Raw genomic sequence first — 8,951 nt, 5'->3', positions numbered from 1 at the left:
AACTACCTTATAAAACAGATGTCACCTGTAAATGCTGGAAGAAGCATTTGGATATTTTGTGATAGTGTTTGTTGGTTGTCTGGGTCAGTTGGGGTCAGTTGGAGTCAGCGGCTGAATCCCTTGGAAAACTGTGTTAAAGATTTCTGTAAAATATCCTATGTAATGCATTCCGTGCTGTTCAATAAGCACAGAGCAAAGCCTTTCGTTGGAGACATACACAGACAGACACAGAGACAGACAGAGTCACAAGACACATTCAGGCAGTCACAGATCCTGACCCATACAACAGACAAACTGGAGACAGTGGAAGACACGAGGTAAGAGAATTAACGACTTCAAGTCTGAAGTTGCTTTTGGTTCAATGAATCCAAATGAAAGTACTTTTAATTTATTTTCCTTTATGTGACACCAACATATTATTGGTGACTCTGAGTGTATGATCAACACATTCAAACTGAAAGGATTTTCTCTCTGTTCCTGGCCAGGACGTTGTCTTCCCCCACCACATATTTATTTGCATTATATATGCTGCCTTGCCATAAGCCCAAAGGCAATGGGGCCTGATAAGCCCCAGACTAAAGATTTTCAAAATATTAATCAGTATATTCACAGGGTCATGTAGCCATTACCACAGCAAATTCTAGAAAATGTTCATTCTTCCTAAAACAAACTTTCTGCCTACTAGCAATGCATATTAATTTTCCTTCAGGATATTCCTTCTGTCTCTAAAGAATGAGCATTCTGCTTCCTACTTCCTGGTCCATCCAAGGACAAATAAGCCCTGTCTCTTTATAAGTTACTTATCTCTAGTACTTGCTACAGTGGAGGAAGCTGACTAACATTCCAGTTGAAGCAAAAGCTCATGACAGCCAACCTTCCTCAATGTGACACTGTCAGACTTTCCAGCTACTTAATGGTGGCAGCTAAACTGCTTACCACCAGTCAGGGACGAGGTAAGAGCAGAGCTCAAGAGTGGGGGTGTAGCACATGACTCATCAATCACCAGGGAATGGAAACCCAAACCACACGACAGCAAAAACACTGATGAGAACAAATGTTGACAAAGGCACAGAGAAATTAGAAAGTCTGTCCTGCTGATGGAACGTAGTGGTGCAGAGTCTGGAAATCAGTTGAGCACTTCCTCAAAAAGATAAACACAGAGTTATCATATGAGCCATCAGTTCCACTCCTGGGTGTGTACATGCAAGAGAAAGGAGCATTTTCTCCTCAAAAACCAATGTGTGAGTATTCGTAGGAGGGTTACTCATTATAGCCAACAAAGCAAATCACATGTCCACCAACCAGATAAACAAAATGTGGTGTATCTATCTAGACAGTGGAATACTAGTCATCAATAAAAATAGATGAGGAACTGACACATACTGCAAGGCTGGTGGGCTTTGAAAATGACACCACTAAAGCTGTAGAGGGTAGACCAGATGGGCGGTACTATAAGAGGCTTGTGTGCCATGGAGGCAGAGGAGACAATGGACCATTTGAGAAGAGGGAGCCAGCAATTGGTGACTATTACTCATTAGAAAGATCAGAGGACATCTACAATCATCTAAGTCCCTGCTTAGAAAATGAAAATCAGAGACTCAATGGGTACACCCACTTAGCCACCCAAAACAAGTGCCATTGCTTTGGAGAAATTGACCAGGGCATGATTTTTGTCATGGACAGATGCACATTTTGGGGCGTGGTCTTCACAGCCACCAAGGAGAACTTCCCCCTGTCTTAGTGCAGATGGCCAGGCAGCTGTGGGCCTTCTCATGGCTGAACCTGTTGTTCTTATAACAATCAGTGGGTGCTGGTACTCAGGGTAGCTCTAGGAGAATAGGAGCCCCTGGGAGCCCACACCGCAATGCTTCTTCAGCTCATGAGGAACATGACTTTGAACTAGAAGCCTGAAAGACATGCTTGCTGACTCCTCGGTCCCCTGCTAAGGCCTGTTCACGTTGTGAGCATTGTCTCTTCTCCAGCCTGTTCAGTAGCCTCTGCCCCTCTGTCTATGAATCCTGTGCTTGGGAAAAGCTCATATCAGAATTCCCTTTGGCCCTGCCTCCCTCAGTCAGGAGCTTGCTTACACCCCACGTCCCCAACACCAGGAATCAGACTCAATTTCCCTGCTCCATCCGGGACTTTCGTCTGCCATCCTATGGATGCGAAGGCCAGCTCCTTCTCCATCCTTTCCTCCCATCCTGGTCCACTGCCTCCTTCCCTGCCTGCCACAAGGCACGACTGGGCTGTTTCCATGCCTCAAGGCAATACTTGTAATGTCTACATCCTGACAGCATCTGCAGGGCCTGGGCCCTGAATGTGTGCTCAATGTCCACAGACTGGCTCGGCCTACAGACTCTGCTCTTTGCCTTGCATGCTCTGTAGCTCATTTGTATTAGGTTTTTAAAGAAAAAAAAAAAACTGAAATCTTAGTTTTGGGAATAGTGAGCCCAACACAAAAGCTATCCTTGAAAATCTGGTTGAAAGCTGTGTGGCTTTGTGTACCTGGAGCTGTTGAGTTACCTCTTAAGTGGTGGCAGATACGAGCAGTCCTTGTCTGACACATGTGTTCGTACTCCAGGGGTCACTCAGATTCCATCTGCTATTTTTATTCCTGGGAGCTTTTCCAGAATTTATTGCCAAGGGTCACTGCCACCCTTACAGAGCTGAAGCCTGCCTCTGTTTATAGCAGAAGAGAGACTGGAAGACACTTGTCACTTCTGTCTGATTCCCTTTCTGGCTTCCTCTGACAAACAGAAGCTTCTCTGAGCCTATCTGTCTTGAATGAAGATCTTTTTACCTTGTGATGAGACAGAAAGTAGACCCAGGGTGGCAGGGTCCTGCGTTCGGTTTCCAAGAATCACAGAGGCTGCCCACAAGCAAGCTAGCCAGACTTCATTTGTCAGACAGGTAGGGTGAGGGTGAGTGGGTGGCAGGGCAGGGGCAGGATAGGAGGGGAGGCAGTTTCTCCGGATTACATGGGAACAAGGCAGGCAGTTGGCATATGGTATCTTCCCTGCATCTTGGCTGCAGCGGGAACATAGGGTGCTTGTTACCAAGTACAACTGAGGCTGGGATTCAGACAGAGTTGTAAGTGAGAGAATCCTGAGAAGATTCCAGTCATTTATTGTGGAGCTCTGGCCCACAAGAAATTGCGATGTGCACTAGGAAGAGAGGGAGAGGTACTGGAAGGTCTTTTTCTGCTGCCTCCCCCGTGGAAGGTGTTCAAACACCCTGCAAGCATCAGTGAAAAGGTCACACACCTTGCTCAACACTGCACCGAGAGCACAGGACACACGATGCCACCTACTCTTCTGCCTAAGCTTCTTCATGAAGTGGGGAGACTTGGGGACGTCTTGTGCATTCAGTGCTATTTAGACTTCACAACTTCAGTAGCTATTTCCAGTCAGTAGGAACCTCCAATACACCCCTCAGAACTTGGGGCTGGGGTATGCCAGGAATTTGGTGGGGTGGGTGCCAACTGGTAGATAGACTTGTCTTACCCTACCCACTCACCCACCCTTGTGATGGCAATAGTTGGCTATGTTTTCTGACTGACCTCTAAGACAGCTTCGAGTGGTTCTATTAAGATCTCTGGAACTGGCCCTTATTTGACTTTCATTTTAACACTAAGATTTACTGGAAACAAAAATTATGCCTAAAAGGAAAAGTCACTCACAAAAGGTCACAGAGTGAACTATCCTGGTTCTGTGAAGTGTCCATAACTTACAATTTCACAGAAACAGAAAGTACATTAGTGATTGCCTAGGTCTTGGTGGATGGGGACCTGGAGAGACAGGGAGAGTAACTAGTAGTGGGTAGATAGTTTGAGAAGGAATACAAATGTTCTAGAATTGATAGTATAACATATGCATGAATATATATATATATAATCATACTAACTAGGTGGGTAAATTGTATAGTATATGAATTATCTCCCAATAAAACTGATAGAGAATAAGGAATACCTTAGGAACTTATAAAACTTGACACTACTATAACATTTAAGTGTGTGATCCCTTTCTCAAGTTCACTGTTGCTGTGTTATTGTATTTTACAAAAGTCTTGATCCATGACAGATTGAAAAAGACAAAAAGCAGATCCCCAACACCACCAAGGCAATGCTCGAGTATCCTTAGTTATTGGAAAATGTAAGTTTTTCATCACTTAAAAAGAATCCAGTCTTCAGAAACAAAATTGATTTTGTTACCTGCTAATGAGTTGTGATCTGGATTTTGACAATATGGTAGCAACCATATCTATAGGTTTTATGTGTGTGGATTTAACCAATTATGAATAAGAGAAACAAAAAAACTGCATCTGTACTGAATGCATGCATACTTTTATTCTTGTCTGGGCTCCCTAAACAACACAGTGTAACAATTTATCTACATAGCATTTACACTCCATGGGTATTATGGGTAATTCGGAGGGGACTTAAAGTATCTGGGAGGATGTACATATGTGAACTGCAAAGTCTACGTCCTTCTATGTAAGGAGCCTGGTGCACCTATAGTATTCCCTGGGATGGGTTCTTAGAACTGATGTCCCTCATAGACTGGGAGGGCTGTACTAAAAAAGACTGCCCCGAGCATAACACCCCAACAGGAGATCTTTGTAAACCATCAGAGGTAAGTAGAGCCTTGAGAATAAACGAAATCCTTCGTGAACTCCTGCTCTGCCTTACCTTCTCTATCACGTGTTCCTGCTCAAGTCCTCCAGTCCAGCCATGCCAACACCAAACTTTGACAAACCCACCTATCCAGCTCAGACTCAGCATCCTGCAAATGACGCTCACTCTGTCCAGAAGTGATAGCACTCCACGGCCATCTGCCTGCAAAATGCCACGCTCTCTCTTCTCCAAGTTGTAGCTTAAACCCTGCCTTCTTGGTACTGGACCAGCTTCCTTTTTGCTCCTTCAAGTCACGCTCCAGCCAAGTCTTTAAAAGTAATCACTGTGCAGCACAGCAGTCACACACCCGTCAGTCTGTCCTAAGAGACTCAGGAACTTCTCAAAACAGCTGTGACTTTCATCTCTGCATCCTGATACCTGCCAAGGGATACATGGCCATTGGTTGAAGTAAAAATGTGGTGTAGTTCACCCCAGTTTGGGTGACAATCTGGATGCATAGGGTTGGATCTCCAAGTAAAATCTTGCCCATCTATATCCCTGGCCTGGACTCTCCTTTCCCTTGTGTTTCTAAACCACATCACCCAACCAGGTTGGCTTCCATGGCAACCCCCATTTTCACACAGTCCAATACTTCTATCTTCCATTTTGGTACCAGCTGTCTCCTCTTTCACAATGGTTACTTGGGGTCACATTTAATAACTCATTATATTTTACATCTATCCTATTATCTCTAAGCTCCCTGGAGTTGAGAAATTCTTGCCTTTCACTGTGACTCTTGGGGGGAAATGTTAGCTTCCAAGCCTTGTGCTCTAAAAGGATCTTTCTTCCTCTATAATATTTGACCTAAAATTCTGTATTTAACTGAACTCAAGCTAATATCTGTTTATGACACATAATAATATGTTAACCTGGTCACACACACAACCCTTTCTTACACATGACCATTTAGTGATATTGAGTTAAAAGATCAAATTACAGTTTTGATTGTAAGCCTGGCCTTTAATGGCTGAGCCATAGGCTGGGGAAATGGCTCAAGTGGGTAAGAACTCAAGCTGCTCTTTCAAGAGGACACCGGTTCAACTCCTACTGGAATGGCAGCTCATAACAGTCTGTAGTACCAGTTCCAGGGGGACCCAACACCCTAAGATATACACTAAGGCAAAACACCAATGTGTACAATGTGTACATGAGCACGCACACGCGCGCACACACACACACACTTTTAAAGGCAGACAGAACTAAGCCACGTCTGGCCATGGTTTTGCCCTAACTAGAGGGGACCCACCTTCTATTACTAATGCTCGCTTTCTACTGTAGAGCAATTAAGAGCAGGGATGGAGTATGTGTACTGGCACGCTGGCTCCCATGTTTGCCAGCTATGTGAGCTTGTGCCCTTCTACTCTTGGTGCCTTCTCCCTGCTTTGTAAATAGTGATAGCATTTGTACACATGCCAGAGAGCTTCCATAAGGACTGAGTAAATCAACCAACCACAGTCAATGGAAAGGACCTTGACACGTTGTAGTTAAGTCTCAGCTGTATTAGGTGCCTCCCCTGCATGTGATCACTACAGATCTGTAGAAAGGAAGCAGAAATTGATTTCTTGTGCTAAGCCTTGCTTTTTGGGGATACATGACACCCCATTTAATTTTTATAGTCATCCTAGGAGGTGATACTTCTTACCCATTTTATAGGGTTTTGTCTTATTTTTATTTTCTTTTTGAGACAAGGTTTGTTAGCTAGGTTGGCTTTAGGACCACAATGTTCCTCCTGCTTCAGCTTCCTGGGTGCTGAATTCAGGTGTGAATCACCAGACCAGATCCTATTTTGTAATGTTAAGTTCAGAAACATTGGGTTAAATTAATATGTCAAAGAATGCCACTGTCTAATTCGGGACAAAACAATTGATGACTAATAGCTCTGTCAATATTTTCCTTAACCTAAGATCAAAGAGCCACTGAGTAAGAGGTGATACTTGACTACCCACCTGAGGCCATAAAAGCTCTGGCTAGCATGGCCTCCTGGACAGGCTCTCCCTGTCTACAGAGAGCCCCGTTCATTGTCTGCTCATTCTAACCTTTAAACCCCTGGAAAGCCCTTTTGAGAAAGAACTTTTAATGCCTCCAAACTATATCCAGGGACCACAATCAAGCCAGGTGGCCAATGAGGGACAGAGCCATTTCTGGAACTCGGATCCTGAGGTCATTGCTGTTGTCCACGGGTTCTCTCCCAGCTCTCTGCAGCCATGGTACTGCACTATAGACCTCTGTGTGGGCCCGGGTGCTTTCCCAAGGGAAGACACTGCCAGGGTCCAGTGTTGAGCTCAGCCCAGAAAACTCTAGCCATGAGTCCACATTCTTTGTTAGGGCAGCTGGGCTAGACAATGACAAAATCCACCCATTCACACTCTTCTGATGTGGGTGAGTTGCTGGCCACAGGTGTTCAATAGGCTGGGGCAGGAAGAGGGTAATGGTGAGCTACACAATGACCTTAGGGCATCTTGTGTTAACGTCTTCGGTTTTTAAAGATGTGTTTATTTTATGTATATGAATACACTGCAGCTGTCTTCAGACACACCAGAAGAGGGCATCAGATCTCATTACAGATGGTTGTGAGCCACCATGTGGTTACTGGAAATTGAACTCAGGACCTCTGGAAAAGCAGCCAGTGCTCTTAACCCATGAGCCATCTCTCCAGCCCCCATTGTGTTAACTTGTTCATAAAATAAAAGGGAGTGATGGAGTAAGAAGGAAAGTGGACAGAAGAGGAGGAGTTTGTGAAGGTAGATGTACCTCAGTGGCAGAGTGCTGGCCTGGCATAAGCAGTGTTCCAGGTTTGATATCCAGTGCCACAGGGGAAATGGAAACCAATAAACACTCGACTTCTTCCCTCCCTCACTCCTCCCTTCCTTTCCTTCACTTCCCTCCCTTGTGGCTTTTGGGTTGTGTGTGTGTGTGTGTGTGTGTGTGTGTGTGTGTGTGTGTGTGTGTGTGTGTTTCCACCACGGGTCTTCAGGCAGAGTCATGCTAGCTCATCTGAGATGATCTTGTAATTTGAGTCCAAAATAGGGAAGGGATAGGAATATTGATCCTTTCCCTCCTAATTGACACTCACTACTAATTAGTTTAACCTCATTGGTTCTGACTCTAATCCTAATACTTCCTTACAAGTCATGTGAAATGGGAACATGGAAAAACACAGACGCTTTACTCTCTTGTTGATAAATTAGCTCTGTTACTAGAACAAAATAATAGAGATGACCAGCTTTGTTCATCTTTTAAAAACTTTTTATTGATTCTTTGTGAATTTCACATTGTGAAGTCCGATTCCCCTCATCTTCCCATCTCTCCATATCCACTGTCTGCCCTTGCAATCTCTCAACCCCCCTCAAAGAAAAATGCATATACAAACAAAAATAGCCCATCTCATCATGGAAGCTGCTGTGACTCACGGTGTCCTAGAGTGTACCCTTTCACCCACACATCTTTACTTGCAAATGTTTGTTGCAATAAGTTGTTGGTCTGATTCAAGACCTATGGTTTCTGCTACGCTATCGGTACTGGCTTCTCATCGGGACTTGTCTCAGATATCCTGCTATTGTCCTGTGTCCTGGAGACCCTGCAGCTTTGGGTCTTTAGGACTAGCCCCCTCACACACTAGCAGTTCTAAGATGGGATAGATGTTGGAGTCGGCCATCTCTGGGCCTTGGTGGCAGCTGAGTTGGTCAGCTTGCCTGTACCCACTATACCAGTGGATAGCTCACCCAGTGCTGCAGCTAGCAAGGGACAGGGCCAGCTCTCCTGCTCTTGGCCTCTCAGGATGGCTCACCCTTGCCACACTACCAGGGCCAACTCTACTTTGCTCTACCAGGTGAAGTGCAGGACCTGCTCCTCTGAGTATTGCAACCACCAAGGGTTGGGGGCAGCTCTGCACAGCCCTTAGAGATCAACATGGTCCCAGGCAGCAGCAAGACCAGGGATGTCCTTCATGACCTTTTGTGGTAATATGATCTACAGACATGGACATAGACCACTGCTGCCTGACCGTGGACCTAGATATGGCCTTTATTGGCAACACTGGCCAATACTGCAACACACTTTCAGATCAAGCTATTCCTCTCCTCCTTTGGGTCTCCAGTTCTGCCTTTCTTCCTGGTATTTAAACTGCTCCATTTCTCTTCCTGTCCCATCTTCACCACATACTTGCAAGTCACAGTGGCTCCAGCTGTGGACAGGTCACGTGGACAGCAGGCTCTGGGTGTCTTCCATCTGCCCCCTTTTTGTTTATTTTTGAGGTCGAATTTTAATCACAACATTTCTC

Source organism: Micromys minutus, assembly GCF_963924665.1.
Source record: "Micromys minutus genome assembly, chromosome: 4".
NCBI classification, from domain to species: domain Eukaryota; kingdom Metazoa; phylum Chordata; class Mammalia; order Rodentia; family Muridae; genus Micromys; species Micromys minutus.
This window is presented reverse-complemented; position numbering follows the sequence as displayed.